The sequence below is a fragment of the Ovis aries genome, chromosome 9 (assembly GCF_016772045.2).
Source record: "Ovis aries strain OAR_USU_Benz2616 breed Rambouillet chromosome 9, ARS-UI_Ramb_v3.0, whole genome shotgun sequence".
NCBI lineage: Eukaryota > Metazoa > Chordata > Mammalia > Artiodactyla > Bovidae > Ovis > Ovis aries.
Window position 1 is genome coordinate 39680447 of NC_056062.1, and position 19080 is coordinate 39699526.

The window sequence follows — 19080 nt, forward strand, 5'->3', positions numbered from 1 at the left end:
TATTCCTTAGGATATTCTATACATTAGGTTGTGTCGCCTGCAGATAGAGGTGTTTTCCTTCCACCTTTCCAATCGGATGCCTGTTATTTGAGATTCTTGCCTAACTGACTTGGTTATACATTATAACTTCTTCAGAGGATATCACGGATCATAGTGACAAGCTCCATGCCTCTCCCAAGCTCTTTATTCCCAAATGCCATTACTGGAGTAAGTGGTCATCTGGGGTTTACTACTAGGTTCCTTAGGGAGAAATATCTTAGGAAAAATGGGGAAAAGAGGAAATTGAGAGGGAAAAGAAAAAGGAGTAAAGGGAGAGAAATAGGAAGGAGGTAGGTGAAGGAGGAGAAGAAGGGAAAGAACAGCAAAGCTGAGAGTTGGTTCTGGAACTGAAGCCTCTCTGAGCACTGTGTGTGCAGTCATGCCAGCAGTGAAGTTGTTGTTTTTAAAATTTTTTTAGTCGATTTACAACACTGTATTTATTTAGGTATTTATTTACATTTTGGCCGTACTCTGCAGCATGTAGCATCTTAGGATCAAACTGGTACTGCATTGGAAGGCAAAGTCTTAACCACTGGACTGCCAGGGAAGTCCCTGAAGCTATCAGTTTTTGTGCATGGCCTGAGTACCACCAGGAAAGGCAAGCGATGGAGCTCTAGCATAGTAAACGGTTTCATTTTATTTGAGTAAAGCAGAAAAGCATCAAGTCCTTATGCAGGATGGGCAACTTTAGAGAAAATAGTATCAAGATGGTAACAATGCAAAGCAGGTTTCCATGTAGAAAGCAGTGATGTGGTCCTTGTCAGTGACTTTGGGCCAGGACCAGAAAGGGAAGCCTGGTTTGTGTTGCTGCTCTTCCTTGGCCACTGATGACCATCTATCTGGTTGCAGGTGAGCAGTAGCAATGAAGAAGTAACCGCGGGGAGTGCATTTCAATGCAAATGCCCCACCCCAAATGCGGCTCTTTGCTGAGGACCAAAGATAGCCTGAGGATTATTGACTTGTGATTAATTCATTCAATCTAATTATTGACTTGTTTGAACTTGGGTAATCTGACGGCAGCTGGATCCAGAAAAAGATTGGTATCTGAAAGAAGTATGATTTTTCAGAGGCTTTGGGGTTATAAGTAAAACGCTTAGAGTACGTGACTTTTTTTAAAGAGAATTAATCAGAATGTGTACTTCGAATGTGGGTAGCACGAGGCAGTGAACTGTGCCACTTCTGGAATAACAAAAGGCAAACGGAATCCTTGAGGAAATGGGCTGGCTTAGAATTATGAATCACTGAGTCCATTTCTTATAGTGATTAATGATGAATCAGTGTTTTAACTTTGGATGAAATAATAGGCTGCGTCCGAGGCGCTCCATTAATCATCATAAGAATTAGGCTTGTGTCAATTCATTACTGCAGGGTCAACATGTGCTGAACAGTTGAGTCGAATTTCAGGAAGGGGTGAACTTTAGGCAAGGGCTGGCTTAAAAGAATGCAAATGTTAGGATTCTTTTCTCCCCTGGATGGGTGGGGATTTATGAGTGGAGAATAGATCCTATTATACCATCCTTCCACTGGACCCCTCCTCTAGATGCGTAACAAAACACCACTACAAAGTCTTTTCCCTTTTGGTATTCAGGGGCACAATACAATAGATAATCAACATAGATCATAAAATCTGGTTTTTTTTTTTTTTTTTTTTTTGCATGTTTCATGGATTCAGAAAGCAATTAACAATCTACTGGACACTGGGATTTCAGCAGGCATGAAAGTAAGCAAATTTAAGCCCACTGCTCTTTGAAGAACAAGTCAACCTTGCAAAATTTCTGCTTTTCTTAAAACTTCTTAATATGGGTAATGAAAACTTAAGCTACAGGCAGCAGAAGGAAGAAACTTGGTCCATATAAGCCAGTAGTCTGGCTGGATTCATCATTTGGTCAACTTCAAAGCTCTTGAGCTGAATGGGAGGTAAAACAGTGGTTTCAACAGATTAAAATTAATGTGCTTGAAAGATGTATAGACTGTGTGGATGTCTCTTGTCGTGGTTGGCAGTGACAGAAAATCCAAGATAAAGTCATGCAGTCCTGGGTGCCAGTGATTTTGATGGAGTAGGAAAAAACTCAGCCAGGGTACAAGAGAGCTCTATTGTTATGTCTTAATGTTATTGGCTGTAGGGATCTTTAAGAATCCTGAAACACATTTGAGTCATCATTTGGAAACTTGGCTTATCCTATACAGACAGTACAGTTTTTTTTGGTCAAATAAAATGCATATGAGTTTTTTTTTTTTTTTTTGGAAGAAAACCTAAGATTGGATCAGAGTTTGAAAGTTTATTTTAAGAGATATTTTTAAAATACAGATTTTCTTAAGATAGCTTTCATCAATATTTATAGGAAGAAGAAAAAGAACAAAAGGAATTAGAAAACTTGAATCAATGAGATGTACATACAGAGTTTTTGTGCATAGTTTAGACACACACACACACGCACACACACAGTTTTGCATAAAGCTTCTGTCATTGAAATCTAATCGCTTCTCAACTGATTTCTCTGACCCCAGGTTCTTCCTCACTCAGTGCATTTTTCATACCTACCAGAGAGAACTTCTTACAACAGAGAATGTGTCTTATGCCTGCCTGACCTAAAACTCCAGTGAGGGGAATAAGCTCCCCACTCCCAACACCTGGGCATCCATCTGAAAGCATGTGAGTGGAGAATAGGTACAGGGTGGCAGGGCATGGCCTGGGACACTGGAGCCCAATATTCACACCAAGCACCATCCGTGCTCTGAATAAGGCCTCACAGATGTTTGGACATTGTAATTTGTAAAATAAGTAAGTTAATTTCAAGGCATGTGTTATTGTATTTTTTTACCTGCATTTTCTTAGTCATAGGTTATTAAAAATATAGCTATTTTCATGCAGGAGATCCCTGAATTTTGTGTGTGTGTGTGTGTGCTTTAAAAAGGGAACTTCATACTCAAAAAGGCTTCCTAGGTGGCATTAGTGGTAAAGAACCTACCAGTCGATGCAGGAGATGTAAGAGACTTGGGTTTGATCCCTGGGTTGGGAAGATCCCCTGGAGGAGGAAATTGCAACCTTCTCCAGTATAAAATTCCTTGGATAGAGGAGTCTGGCAAGCTACATACAGTTCATAGGATCACAAAGAGTCAGACATGACTGAAGCAATTTAGCACACGTACCCCAAATACATAGGAGTCAGCAGCTAAAGGACAAAGTAAGAATGTGTTGGCTGCGCGGGCACCGGAGGGCCTAGAGGAGCTATTCCACGTTCAAGGTCAGGAGGGGCAGCGGTGAGGAGATACCCCTTGTCCAAGGTAAGGAGCAGCGGATGCGCTTTGCTGGAGCAACCGTGAAGAGATACCCCACATCCAAGGTAAAAGAAACCCAAGTAAGATGGTAGGTGTTGCAAGAGGGCAGACACACTGAAACCATAATCACAGAAAACTAGTCAATCTAATCACACTAGGACCACAGCCTTGTCTAACTCAATGAAACTAAGCCACTCCCTATGGGGCCACACAGGACGGGCAGGCATGGTGGAGAGGCCTGACACAATGTGGTCCACTGGAGAAGGGAATGGCAAACTACTTCAGTATTCTTGCCCTGAGAACCCCATGAACAGTATGAAAAGGCAAAATGATAGGATACTGAAAGAGGAACTTCCCAGGTCAGTAGGTGCCCAATATGCTACTGGAGATCAGTGGAGAAATAACTCCAGAAAGAATGAAGTGGTGGAGCCAAAGCAAAAACAATACCCAGCTGTGGATGTGACTGGTGATAGAAGCAAGGTCTGATGCTGTAAAGAGCAATATTGCATAGGAACCTGGAATGTCAGGTCCACGAATCAAAGCAAATTGGAAGTGGTCAAATGGGAGATGGCAAGAGTGAACGTCAAAATTTTAGGAATCAGCAAACTAAAATGGACTGGAATAGGTGAATTTAACTCAGATGACCATTATATCTACTATTGCAGGCAGGAATCCCTTAGAAGAAATGAAGTAGCCATCATGGTCAACAAAAGAGTCTGAAATGCAGTACTTGGATGCAACCTCAAAAACGACAGGATGATCTCTGTTCGTTTCCAAGGCAAACCATTCAATATCACAGTAATCCAAGTCTATGCCCCAACCAGTAATGCTGAAGAAGCTGAAGTTGAACGGTTCTATGAAGACCTACAAGACCTTTTAGAACTAATACCCAAAAAAGATTATAGGGGACTGGAATGCAAAAGTAGGGAATCAAGAAACACCTGGAGTAACAGGCAAATTTGGCCTTGGAATGCTGAATGAAGCAGGGCAAAGACTAATAGAGTTTTGCCAAGAAAATGCACTGGTCATAGCAAACACCCTCTTCCAACAACACAAGAGAAGACTCTACACATGGACATCACCAGATGGTCAACACTGAAATCAGATTGATTATATTCTTTGTAGCCAAAGATGGAGAAGCTCTATACAGTCAACAAAAACAAGACCAGGAGCTGACTGTGGCTCAGATCATGAACTCCTTATTACCAAATTCAGACTGAAATTGAGGAAAGTAGGGAAAACCACTAGACCATTCAGGTATGACCTATATCAAATCCCTTATGATTATACAGTGGAAGTGAGAAATAGATTTAAGGGACTAGACCTGATAGATAGAGTGCCTGATGAACTATGGACTGAGGTTCGTGACATTGTACAGGAGACAGGGATCAAGACCATCCCCATGGAAAAGAAAATGCAAAAAAGCAAAATGGCTGTCTGAGGAGGTCTTACAAATTGCTGTGAAAAGAAGAGTAGTGAAACGCAAAGGAGAAAAGGAAAGATACAAGCATTTGAATGCAGAGTTCCAAAGAATAGCAAGAAGAGATAAGAAAGCCTTCCTCAGCAATCAATGCAAAGAAATAGAGGTACAGAACAGAATGGGAAAGACTAGAGATCTCTTCAAGAAAATCAGAAACACCAAGGGAAAATTTCATGCAAAGATGGGCTCGATAAGGGACAGAAATGGTATGGACCTAACAGAAGCACAAGATATTAAGAAGAGATGGCAAGAATACACAGAAGAACTGTACAAAAAAGATGTTCATGACCAAGATAATCACGATGGTGTGATCACTCACCTAGAGCCAGACATCCTAGAATGTGAAGTCAAGTGGGCCTTAGAAAGCATCACTACGAACAAAGCTAATGAAGGTGATGGAATTCCAGTTGAGCTATTTCAAATCCTGGGAGATGATGCTGTCAAAGTGCTGCACTCAGTATGCCAGCAAATTTGGAAAACTCAGCAGTGGCCACAGGACTGGAAAAGGTCTGTTTTCATTCCAATCTCAAAGAAAGGCAATGCCAAAGAATGCTCAAACTACCACACAATTGCACTCTTCTCACACAGTAGTAAAGTAATGCTCAAAATTCTTCAAGCCAGGTTTCAGCAATACATGAACCATGAACTTCCAGATGTTCAAGCTGGTTTTAGAAAAGGCAGAGGAACCAGAGATCAAATTGCCAACATCTGCTGGATCATTGAAAAAGCAAGAGAGTTCCAGAAAAACATCTATTTCTGCTTTATTGACTATGCCAAAGTCTTTGACTGTGTGGATCACAATAAACTGTGGGAAATTCTGAAAGAGATGGGAATACAGACCACCTGACCTGCCTCTTGAGAAATCTGTATGCAGGTCAGGAAGCAACAGTTAGAACTGGACATGGAACAACAGACTGGTTCCAAATAAGAAAAGGAGTACGTCAAGGCTGTATATTGTCACCCTGCTCATTTAACTTATTTGCAGAATACATCATGAGAAGTGCTGGGCTGGAAGAAGCACAAGCTGGAATCAAGATTGCCGGGAGAAATATCAATAACCTCAGATATGCAGATGATACCACCCTTATGGCAGAAAGTGAAGAGGAACTAAAAAGCCTCTTGATGAAAGTGAAAGAGGAGAGTGAAAAAGTTGGCTTAAAGCTCAACATTCAGAAAACGAAGATCATGGCATCTGTTCCCATCACTCCATGGGAAATAGATGGGGAAACAGTGGAAACAGAGTCAGACTTTATTTTTCTGGGCTCCAACTCCAAAATCACTGCAGATGGTGATTTCAGCCATGAAATTAAAAGACGCTCACTCCTTGGAAGGAAAGTTATGACCAACCTAGATAACATATTGAAAAGCAGAGACATTACTTTTCCAACAAAGGTCTGTCTAGTCAAGGCTATGGTTTTCCAGTGGTCATGTATGGATGTGAGAGTTGGACTGTGAAGAAAGCTGAGCACCGAAGAATTGATGCTTTTGAACTGTGGTGTTGGAGAAGACTCTTGAGAGTCCCTTGGACTGCAAGGAGATCCAACCAGTCCATTCTGAAGGAGATCAGCCCTGGGGTTTCTTTGGAGGGAATGATGCTGAAGCTGAAACTCCAATACTTTGGCCACCTCGTGCAAAGAGTTGACTCATTGGAAAAGACTGATGCTGGGAGGGATTGGGGGCAGGAGGAGAAGGGGCTGACGGAGGATGAGATGGCTGGATGGCATCATGGACTCGATGGACATGAGTCTGAGTGAACTCCGGGAGTTGGTGATGGACAGGGAGGCCTGGCATGCTGCGTCTTAACCCACTGGGCCACCGGGGAAGGCCTCTCACAGCGGAGTGTTTGCCTTCCTTGGCTGCTCCATTCCCGCACTTACTTATCCCTGGCTGCTGGGGTATTTTTCGTATCCTACCACCACTGTGCCTGCCTGTCTACTCCTGCGCATCCACTCTGTCACACCTGCCTTGATGAATCCCTCCTTCACCCCTTCCCCAGCAGAGCGGGGCTCTTTTGTAGGCTCGTGGTTAAGGTTTGTTTAATCGAACGACATTAAATCCAAAGTCACTGTGCAGATTCAAACATGGCAGGAATGCTGTCAATGGAACTCTCCAAAAACAAACAAAAAGCAAAACCGGGCACAGACACACACCCGCTATAGGTGGGTGGCCAGCTGTCAGTTTAACAGCCAGATAGAAGATCTTCCCAGGGGTTGAAGAGATGGCACACAGGAAAGCAAGCTTGACATTCAAAAAGGATTTAGAGTGAAGGCTAAAGGGGTTTTGGGAGCCAAAGAGCAAAACAATCCTGGAAACAGGTTCTGAGAGCCAAGCTGGGCACGGGAGAGGCACATAGTGACCGTGAGCATTAGAGATTTGGAAAAGGAGTGCCCAGGCTGCTCCAGACCCCGAGAAAGGAGCTCCTGGCATTTCTCAAAACATGGTGGATGGTGCAGGGCCGCCACAGACCTGGGCAAGTTGACAAGCAGCCCAGGTGCAGGCTGCCAGCCCAGGCAGGCTGCACCGAGGCACTTGGCAATATGGAGACACCTGATTTTGCTCCCTTCACACAGAGGAGATACAGCTATCAAAATCTTCCTGGGTAAACTCTCAGGTCCTATGAAGTTTATAGGTAAGCATCAGCCTGACTCAGCTTTAAGGGACTTACCAGTGAAGTAGAGAAGAAAAATCCAGGCTCCGTATCTCAGGATGCCTAGAGGCAAGCAGAGGACCAGATACTCAGTGTTGATGGAATGAATGAATGCTTGAGAAAATGAGTACAGTGGCCTGGTTTCATGTGATGGCGCACCTGGCAGAGGACCCAGGCAACGACAGTCCTGAATCTTTGAGAAAGCCATCTCAGAGGATGCATGGAAACTCGCTGAACACGACACTCCCCCTCTCCTCCCATATGATTGTCCTAAGAGATTTCAGACACTTTGATCAGCTAATCCTTGTTAGCCAGACTGAGGAAGCAGATACAAGCTAGGAGACAATTGGAAACCATAAGGGTTGGTCTGCAGGCTTCCAGGTGACTCAGTGGTAAAGAATCCGCCTGCCAATGCAGGAGACATGCGTTCGACCCCTGGGTTGGGAAGATCCCCTGGAGGTGGAAATGGCAACCCACTCCAGTTTTCTTGCCTGGAAAATTCCATGGACACGAAAGCCTGATGGGCTACAGCTCTTTGGCTTGCAAAGAGTCCTCCACAAGTGAATGCGTGCACTGTGCCCCCACACACACACCCAAGGGTTGGTCTTCACAGCGAAAAGAGTGAGACATCATCTAAAAATCAGGCAGAATTCAGGACAGAAGCCCTCCTCTGTGCTGCGGAACCCAACATACCGAGATCCTGGGTCTGTGCTGACTGACCTGGATCCGTGGAGAGTCCCCTGTGAAGACAAGCTTGAGCATCGCAGCATCTTCGGCATCTCCGATGGCACAGTGTGGCATCAATTAGCACAAACATGTTTGCTGGATTGAACTGAAATGTCATAGGAGCTGCTTTGGAAATAGTTCCTCCACTCTTTGAGGTTTCCAGAGCTCAAGTGACTGCTTTTTCCTTCAAGTCGGGGTGGAATTGTGAACCAATTATCTCTATGATCTCTGGTTGATTGTACGTTGAAAAGTGATCCATTCAACGAATGTTTACTGAGTGCTTGCTCCCTACCAGGTTCTGCTCCACACACTTGGGATTCATTAGGGGACAAATGGGTCTTCTATTTTGGGCCTTCTATTCCGGGTAATGACAATCTACACTATTAGTTGCAAATGTACACTAATGGCTACATTTCTCCTTTGTATCAAAAGGAGTGACTCTTGCTTGGTGCTTTTGTGTGCCATTCATTTCTTTGTTGTTGACTACTTAGTAAACTATAATTGCGGCATTCAAAGCTCTGAATGGCTCCATGGACCTTTGTTTCAATCTATTCCAATTTCTCACTCTTTCTGTCTCTGTTTCTGTGTGTGTGTGTGTGTGTGTGTGTGCATGCACGTGTATCTTTCTCTGTATATACTCACACTCAGATGATCATGTCTCTCTAACAACATTTGGAAGAAACGATGAAAGGGACATCTATTACTATACTTAACATGTGTGAACATAGCTAAGATCATTAGAACGTCCAAGAAATTTTCTGAGACCCAGCCAAACTAAATACGAGTCCTAATCTAGGGGGTGTATTTTCTCCTGACTTTGCTGTTCCTTTCTACTTACAACCCTCTTGGGTGGCTGTGTCCTGTTTCTCTGTTGTTACAAAGCTCAGCTCAGAGTCTGGGGCTCACTGCTTAGAAGGCTCTTCTTTCTTCAAGGGGTCAGGCAGCTCTGCTGAGTCAGGGGCCCGTGGGCGTTTCCAGTTCAGCCCTGTATTCCAGCTTGCTCATTTCTCTTGGTTCTGAGCCACGTTGCCTGGAGCAGGAAGACAGCCTCTCCTATAAGATCAGGGAGAATTTTCCTCAGCAAGATGCCTAATTGGAGGGGAAAGGGTGAGCAGGCATTCTCTCATCTCTTTTGGGACTTTAAGCAGTTTTATCTGGGGATTTCTCAGCTGCCCTGGAAAAGCCCTGGCCTGTCCTGGTGTGGTGGGGGAGAGTGACTACAGGGGTCCCACTGAGTCACTGGTGATGCTGTTCGTCCTCAGGCTAGGGGGGTTGTACTGGGTCCACTTTCTGCTTCCAGTGATTTTTGCAACTTTCCTCATTCGTAATTTAAAGAAAATACTATTACCCTTAAAGTCTAAGGGCTTCCCAGGAAGCACAGTGGTAAAATACAAGAGACACAAAAGACACGGATTTGATCCCTGAGTTGGGAAGATCCCCTGGAGAAAGGCATGGCAACCCACTGCAGTATTCTTGCCTGGAGAATCCCGTGGACAGAGGAACCTGGTGGGTTACCATCCATAGTGTAGCAAGGAGTCGAACACGACAGGGTACACACAGAGTTAAGTTTAAAGGAAGTAATTCCCATAAAAGAGCCTGGTTCCTGTAGGCTACTGGGGAGGGTGTGTGTGTGTGTTGTAGTGACTCCACCTGCTGCTGCTGAGTCGCTTCAGTTGTGTCTGACTCTGTGCGACCCCGTAGACAGCAGCCCACCAGGCTCCCCTGTCCCTGGGATTCTCCAGGCAAGAACACTGGAGTGGGTTGCCATTTCCTTCTCCAATGCATGAAAGTGAAAAGTGAAAGGGAAGTCATTCAGTCATGTCCGATTCTTAGTGACCCCATGGATTGCAGCCTACCAGACTCCTCTGTCCATGGGATTTTCCAGGCAAGAGTACTGGAGTGGGGTGCCATTTCCTTCTCTAGTGACCCCACCTAGGGTTGCCAAATTAAACAACTACAAGCAGAAAGCCCAGTTTGGGTGGAATTTCAGATTGGCAGCTGAAGGACCCGAGTTGCCCCTGAACACAGCCTCCTTACCTGGGAAATTAAGGTTCCTCTGCTCCTCTCCCTCTCTCTCCCAAACAGGGGCAGCCTGAAGCTCTGACTGACTGGCGGAGGGGTGCACAAGAGACAGCCCCCCTTTCTCAGGGAGGGACCCCTCAGTTCAGGCCCTGCAGGAGTGTTTCTCCAAGGGGCCAGGCAGCAGTCGGGCTCCAGGATGGGAGACCCATCCTGAAAATCTGCTCCTTCCAGCATCCCTCCCTCCCCTTCAGAGGCCGGTTTCTCAATGTCACAAGAATCCTTGTCTTAGATGGGAGACACATCTAAAACAGCGACCCATGAATGTGATCTTATTTTCTCCTTCCCTAATTAAAAAAATTGTGAAGATTTGTAAAATTAAGTAGGATTTTATTTTGTGAAGAAAATGCAATGATGTTTAAGAGAACCTTGACAGATATGAATATTCAGCTTTTACTGTGCGAAAAACTAGAAAATTTGTGAACATAAAGATCATAATATTTGTTAGATTATTAAAATTCTCTGTGTAATGACAGCTCATCACAGAAGCCAGATGCTCCTCTCCTTCCAAAACGCATTGTCACTTTCCCCAAGAGAAAATGACTCAGCATTTTTTTGTTGTTGTTGTCTTGGAATTTACTTTTAGAAAAGATAGATGTGTCAGATATGTGTTATCCTATGAATTTAGCATGAAAAGATTGGGAGTGGGAAAGAAATTCTGGTAGGGTCCATTAGCAGCTTTATCTTTCACATTTTAACTTTAATCCAATTAATTTTTAGTTATCAAATTCTAGCTATATTTGTTGATTATTTCCATGTTGATTTGAATGCTGCTATTATAGTCTATTTGTTTATATATGGTTCCCTGGTATATGGTCTTCTACTTTGTTCTGCAAACCTTTCTGCCTCGTTCTTTGCTGTTGTTAGACTTTTTATTTTTAATTACTGTGGCTTTAGAACATGTTGTAGTATATGGAGAAATGAGTCTTTCTTCTTTTCTGTTGTCTTTTTAAAAACTATTGGCTGTTCAATATTCATTCTATCAAAGAAGTCTATAAATGATTCCTATAAGTTTCAAAGAGTTCCAGAGAATAGCAAGAAGAGACAAGAAGGCCTTCTTCATGATTAGTGCAAAGAAATAGAGAAAAACAACAGAAGGGGAAAGAGTAGAGATCTCTTCAAGAGATTTGGAGATATCAAAAGAATATTTCATCCAAAGATGGACATAATAAAGGAGAGAAATGGTAAAGAGATGGTAAGGAGAAATGGTAATAGAGGCAGAAGAGATGAAAAACAGATGGAAAGAATACACAGAACTGTACAAAAACGGTCTTAATGAGCTGGATAATCATGATGGTATGGTCACTCCCCAGAGCTAGCATTTGGAACTCTTATCCAAAGAGAAAGCTAAATCATCCCAAACTCTACATTTCAAAAGCTGACAAGTAAGGAAAAAATAAAAAGAAACCAACCGAAACACTAAAGGGCTCTAGTGTCTAAAAGAAGCTTCAATGACTGCATTTCCTTTATGCTAACTTTTTCTATAAAAGGCCAGTTAGTAAATATTTGGGGCTTTAGGGGCCTGCAGCTACTACTCAACTCTATCCTTGTGTTTTGTTTTTATTTGAACTTTTTATTTTGTAGTGGGGTACAATGATTAATGATGTAGTGTTAGTTTTAGGTGAACAGCAAGGGGATTCAGCCATATGTATACATGTGTCCATTCTTCCCCAGAGTAATTGTGTGTTGAAAGCAGTCATAGGTGACAAATAAATGGATGACCATGACGTGCTCCAGTAAAACTTTATTTATGGATAATAAAACTTGGATTTCATGTAATTTTCACATGTCATGAAATGTTCTTCTTCTTATGTTTCTTTTCAATTGTTTGAAAATAACAAAGCGTTTTTAGGTTGCAAGCCCTAGATACCAGGTGGCAGACCCTGCCTTTACCCACAGGAAAGACTCACTTGCCTTATGAACCAGGGTACAGTCCTTTGATAGGGCCAACACCACCCAGAGAAATAAAATTAAATAGCAGGAAGAGCTTGATGTGGATTCAGTAAACTATTGTCCATAGCAAATTGCCCAGAAAACTCTCTGAATTTTGAATCAACTGGGCCTTCTTCACAAACACTCTGAGGGAATGTCTTTCACAGAAATGATACTTAAAAACAAACAAACAAAAAAGAGACCAAATTCCTAAATAAAACCACTCTGGCACTTAATAGATCAAAAGGAAAAAAAAAAGCAATGACCAAGTTATTTTTTGCCCTGATAAACTTAGCAAGCTCCAGTGCAACAAATTTCTTCCACTTTGAGCAAGATGTTGAAACTAACACCTAATACGTTATTCTGAGGTTTAAAAAAATGGTTGCACATGAGGCATGTATTCACCAGAGTTCTAGACTGGCCGAAATAATTTTGGCTATAGGAAATATCTTGCATATATTAAAAGACAGTGAATGAAACTGTCTATATTCCAGCCTTCTCAAAGCTCTCCATTCATCCTTTGTTTTTCACTTTCTAAGTGACATTCTCAAGTCACTCTACTGAAAAGCAAGAAATAAAAATAAAAACAGAAAGTTGCCAGTGCTTTCATGTGAGTGTGAAAAATAGCCTCAGAAGGTACCCAAAATCTCTGTGCTCTTCAAAATTCCATGCAGTTTTCTGGCTTGTCATTTTTAGCCATTGACGTTACTTGAAAGCTGGACTCTGTAACAACTGAAATGATTGTAGGATGTTTTCTGCAGACGTTTTTGGAAGCAGCCTTTTGTAGAGAAGACATTAAAACACAGGGTTTCAAGGCACAGGCTTTGGCAGGATGGAGCCCTGGGCTCACAATGCATCTGATACTTAACCGTGTATGACTTGGGACAAATTACTATGAACCATTAGGAAAATGGAGCTGATAATAGTGATCTTTCACCATCATTGTGAAGCAAAATGAGATATTGTGCACAAAGCATTTAGTACAACGGTTGGCACATGGTAAGGGTTAGAAAAATGGCAGCGTGTGTTATTACAACTATGAGATTTACTCTGTGTGTGTGTGTGTGTGTGTGTGTGTGTGTGTGTGTGTGTGTGTGTGTGTGTGTTGGAATATATTCCAGGAAGAATCACTGACACGTGTGTCTTGTGGCCCTTACAGACTGATCAGACACGTTCTGGGAAATAAAACCATCGAACAGATTTTGAAAGGACGTCTTAGTCCATCGGGCCTTTGCAGAAGAATCAAACCTTGAGTGACTAGATCCTGTGAAATCATAGAGATGCTGAGCATTTCAAGTACATTTCTCAGCTGACTGTCAAAGCACAACTTCCTCAACAACAGCAGGGCCGCTCAGAACGGAAACGTGCCCACCCACACGCAGGCGTTAGAGCAGTTGGATGTATGTTCTAAGGTTTACACTTGCTTAAAGCAGCACAAAACAGAAATGCCTGAAAGAGACTAGAGGGGGAAAAAAAAAGGATGCATGAATACATGCAATCTGTCCATATGGAAGTGCTGCCTTCCCAAAGAAAAGCGTGCCAGGGAAATAAAGACACTGAGACACAATACAGTAAGTCTTCTACGTATGAACTTTCAAGTTGAGAGCTTTCAAAGATGTGAACAGGCGTGCCTGCCTCTGTATGGCAGCTGTTGCGCTGTACCACTCTACTTTTCAAGGTGCTCATGCTGCCATATCAGTCATGTCCAACTCTGTGCAACCCTGTGGACTGTAGCCTGTGAGGCTCCTCTGTCCACGGGGTTCTCCAGGCAAGAATACTGTAGTTGGTTGCCATGACCTCCTCCAGGGGATCACTGTACTGTATTGTAAGATTAAAAATGTTTTTTTTTTGTTGTTGTTGTTTGTTTTTTATGTGGTTATTATTTGTGTGAAAAGTATTGTAAAACTATCACAGTACAGTCTCATATAGCCACCTGTGTTAGTTGGATACCTAGGCTAACTTTGTTGGACTTAGGAACAATATTGGACTATGAATGCACTCTGGGAACAGAACTTATTTGTATATAGGGGACTTACTGTAGTAAGACTTGGCATGGTGGAAGGTAAGAATCAGAATGAATTGAGGGATTATATTCTCATAAATTGGAGAAGGCGATGGCACCCCACTCCAGTACTCTTGCCTGGAAAACCCCATGGAGGGAGGAGCCTGGTAGGCTGCAGTCCATGGGGTCGCTAAGAGTCGGACATGACTGAGTGACTTCACTTTCACTTTTCACTTTCCTGCCTTGGAGAAGGAAATGGCAACCCATTCCAGTGTTCTTGCCTGGAGAATCCCAGGGACGGGGGAGCCTGGTGGGCTGCCATCTCTGGGGTCGCACAGAGTCAGACACGACTGAAGCGACTTAGCAGCAGCAGCAGCAGCAGCATTCTCATAAATTAAAAAACAACCCACTGAACTTGGTGAAAATCTCTTCTGAGTTTAACTATAAAATTTCCTGAAGAATCTGAAGCCACTGTCTTCAACAATACCTGTGTCTGTTTCAGTCTGTTGCTGGTAGGCCTGACTTAGAGAAAGAACTCAGGTAAAATGAGCTGATCTGTTTCCTCTAAAGGTCTTTCTGTTTTCAGTTCAGTTCAGTCACTTAGTCACGTCCGATTCTTTGGAACTCCATGGAGTGCAGCACACCAGGCTTCCCTGTCTATCGCCTACTCCCAGAGCTTGCTCAAACTCATGTCCGTCACCAGCTGGTGATGCCATCCAACCATTTCACCTTCTGTTGTCCCCTTTTCCTTCTGCCTTTAATCTTTCCCAGCACTTGGGTCTGTTCCAGTGAGTCAGTTCTTCGCATCAGGTGGCCAAAGTATTGGAGCTTCACAGCAAAGTAAAGTGTTAGTCACTCAGTCATGTCCCTCTCTTTGCAACCCCATGGACTGTAGCTTGCCAGACTCCCCTGTCCATGGGATTCTCCAGGCGAGAATACTGGAGTTGCCATTTCCTCCTCCAGGGGATCTTCCTGACCCAGGGATTGAACCCGTGTCTCCTGCATTGCAGGCAGATTCTTTACTGTCTGAGCCACCAGAGAAGTCCACAGCAAAGTAAGGAGAAGACTAATGCTGCTCAAGATATGGGTAGGGTCTTGTTGAGAGCTTTCTCACTACAAACCTCTTGGATGATGTAGTGGATGACACCATCACCACCTCATCATTGCACGGGAGCAGGGGAAGAACCACACACAAGATGTTCACAACTGATGCAAAATCCAGAGTTTTCCCAGTTTCTCAGGCCACAAATATGATTGTTGCTGCTGCTACTGCTGCTAAGTCGCTTCAGTCATGTCTGACTCTGTGCGACCCCATAGACGGCAGCCCACCAGGCTCCCCTGTCCCTGGGATTCTCTAGGCAAGAATACTGGAGTGGGTTGTCATTTCCTTCTCCAGTGCATGAAAGTGAAAAGTCAGAGTGAAGTCGCTCAGTCGTGTCCGACTCTTAGCGACCCCATGGACTGCAGCCCACCAGGCTCCTCCGTCCATGGGGTTTTCCAGGCAAGAGCACTGGAGTGGGGTGCCATTGCCTTCTCCAATATGATTGTTAGGGAGTGTCAAACACATTTTTCTGGCAACCTAGTGGCTGGCCTTTGCAAACTTTGGCTTTTGGCTTTCTGTACTTCTTACAGAATCCTATTGATCCAGTTCCTCCAACATGCAAAAGCCAATGCCCTATATTAAGAAAACCCCCAAAACAATAAGCCAAGAAGTAAAAGGAGACGTAAAGTGTGAGGCTGGTCTCTTGAAGGTTCAGAAGGCAGTGAAAGGGATAAAGACTGAAACACACTTCCCAAGACCCAAGATGCTTTGGACCAGCTTCAGTTCCTGGCTCCTTTGCTGAAAAAGGATGCTTGACTCTGTAGTGGCTTTAAGCATGGAAAATGTCACTTTCTGGGACTTCCTTGGTAGTCCAGTGGCTAAGACTGCACTTCAATGCAGGGGGCTCGGTTTCCATCCTTGCTCAGGGAACTATAATAGATTCCACGTGTGGCAACTAAGACCCGGTGCAGCCAAGTAAATAAACAAATATTTTTTAAAAAAAGTCACTTTCTGTGTTCAACACTAACGTTTCTGGTTTCCTTGGTTTTTGCTTGCTTTTCATAAACTGCTCAAAAGAGATACCAAGTGCTTTAAAGAGTTTCATAGTTTGTAACCACCCTTTCCTGAAAACATTAAAATCTTTGAAAATAAATTCAACTGGTACCTTTAGAATTACTAGGAGGAGGAGGTTTAGTTGCTAAGTTGTGTCTGACTCTTGCGACTCCATTGACTGTAGCCTGCCAGGCTCCTCTGTCTATGGGATTCTCCAGGCAAGAATACTGGAGGGGGTAGCCATTTCCTTCTCCAGGGGATCTTCCTGACCCAGGAATTGAACCCAGGTCTCCTGCATTGCAGGCAGATTTTTTACCTACTGAGCTACAAGGAAAGCCCCTTAGAAGCTGCCTTCTTTCCTGATGCAGAGTAAAAATCATGAATTTTTTTATGGCCAAAATAGAAAGTTACAACAAATGCCCTTTTGTGCTATGAAGCTAAAAAGTATATGTAGTAAATAGATTACAAATTGTTCCCCAAATTTCCATTTTTCACCAGGAATGATTTAGAAAAAAAAAAAACTAATATTAAATATTTTTAAATATTAACTTTTAAATGTTAAAAATTTCGAATGGTTTCAAAATCACTGGAAATATATATTCTTTTCTTCATTAATAGTTTAACAGTAAAATTGGTTTTCCAAAATTGGGGAAGAGCAGGCTGTGCTGATTTGGGTCATTTGCTTGGAGTTTTATAAATTTCAGGCCCGCCAGTGTCCATGGACTAAACCCCATGAAGGCAGGACCTCACTGGGTGTGAGTGACCACAGCTGGTCCCCCGCAGACTTCAAGAGGCCCTTGATTTACATTCAAGTGGGCCATGTTTACACTGCGGCTCTGGATTCACTCTGAAACAGACTGATCATCAACCTAGACAAAAAGAGAGCTAGCACAGGCATACCAGAGGAAGAGGTGACTGCTTCTCCTTTCTTTAGCTCCAAGCACATTAAAAAGAAAAAGAAAAGAAACCCCTAAAAAACCCCAAAAAACAAACAAACAAAACAATGGACTTTGGCTTGAGCCTTAAAGAGGGGTTTAAAAATGTTTTGTTTCTGCACAACGAAGGCTCAGAGACAGAACATCTCTTACTTTCAAAACACAAACTCCTCCTTGCCAAAAAAAAAAAAAAAGAGAAATGGATGAGAATCAGTTGTTCAAAAAGTTAATTTAGTAAAATAACCATGTGTTTTGGAGGATCGCTGTTCATCGGTGGTTTGCTTTTCAGGTTCAAATCTTTGCACAGGAACAGCCCTCTAAAATTCACCAGCACTGAGTGCATTTTAAAACGATGTGAATGAGAGCAGCAAACGGAAACACCCAAATGACAAGATTTAGGAGGTCTTAAAACAAAACAAAACAGGCAAAGCACTTCATAGGAGATTCCACGGCTAGTAACTGATCCCTGGGAAGAGATGAATTGCTCCCAAAGTCATTGCTTGTTTAACGGGACCAGAGTGAGTCACTTTGTTTTAAAGCTGGTATGTGCGTGTCTGGACAAGGCCTTCCTTTCTTATAAAGGCGGCACGCTCCTGTATGTTTGACCCAGATTCGTTATTTGTAACAGCCCCTTTATCTCACTCCCTTTCTAGTCAGGCTTGTCTGTTTTTCTAGGACTTGAAACCTCAGCGTGTCACTGTGGTTCCTTGCAGACCCTTTCACGAAAACCCCAGCCTGGCACTCACTGGCCTGCAATCGTGAGGCAGGCGCTTAGGGTGGCTGAGCCTCAAATTCTTCACATTAGAATTCCTCCAGTCATTCCTTGAAAATGTAGGGAGCGGCCACTAGAAGCTGGGCGTAGGGACAAATAAGACCCAGCCTTACCAGTATTAACCCTCGTGAGTTAGGTTGTGGTGGAGAGCCGCATATGTTCATGTCGTGTGTGCCCTAAGCTTTTTGGAAGTGTCTCCTACACCAGGAGCGGGTTGGAGATGGATGACAGGTTCTCCTTGGGGACAAGAGGAGCAGAGGACGTCAGAGAACAGAGGAGAGGGACTGTTTGGAAAGTCCTTGGCTAATAGTAGCAGCAAAGGATCACGTTGCACTTACTATATGCCGGTCCTGGGCTGGGCGTTGGAGGCAGTTTTCATCTCTCTCCACACACCTCTGCAGTGGTTACTATTATTATCTGTAAAGAGGAAATGACGGACCACAGAGATTAGCAACCTGCCCAAGGTCATGCACGCAGAAGGACAAAGTGAAGATTCTCCCCAGCAATGAACCGGAGACTTAGCTTTCACTAACCCTGGAGCTCTTTCCTACTCCACATGGGTGTGCCTCCACTCCCCCCGCCCCCCAAGCTGGCAGCTATGCCCACGGGTGCGACAGTGCCCAGGGAAGGGGTAAGGGCACAGCACAGCCAGCCCATACAACAGTCAGGTTTTACCCATAAGGGGTTACTCAAAACTAAAACTGAAAAAAAAAAAGAAATGACGTATATTCAGTTCCTCATTTTCGTTTGTCTCTTCCAGATCATATTTCTTTTCTCACTTTGTTCAAACTGACTGAAAAAGACATGAGTGATTTTTTTTTTCCCCTTTAAAACACATGATTAAAAGAACACTGGTCACTTGACCGAGGCACAAGGACTTATTCTTGGGAGAGTTAAAACAAACAGGCAACAAACTCTCAGCTATTGTTTAAATTCTGTCCGAAGGGATTTTGAATCTAAAGAGTTCATTTTTTTTTCAGGGTCAGGACAATGTCCTACTTAGTACACAGGAAGGTTTTCTATGAGAGAATTTAAAACAGAGATATGCAAATACACTGGGGAGATTAATAGGAAGACACACCTCTGAGACAGAG

General features: G+C 43.3%; 1 long non-coding RNA gene across 1 annotated transcript; it reads right to left on the reverse strand.

The window, feature by feature from the left end:
• Positions 1–2303: 2303 nt before the first annotated feature.
• On the reverse strand, positions 2304–18373 carry LOC132657173 (uncharacterized). Its single transcript, XR_009594949.1, has 2 exons — positions 18325–18373; positions 2304–9224 (listed from the first exon to the last, which is right to left on the reverse strand). It is a non-coding gene; the product is annotated as an uncharacterized LOC132657173 (long non-coding RNA).
• Between the last annotated feature and the right edge of the window lie 707 nt (positions 18374–19080).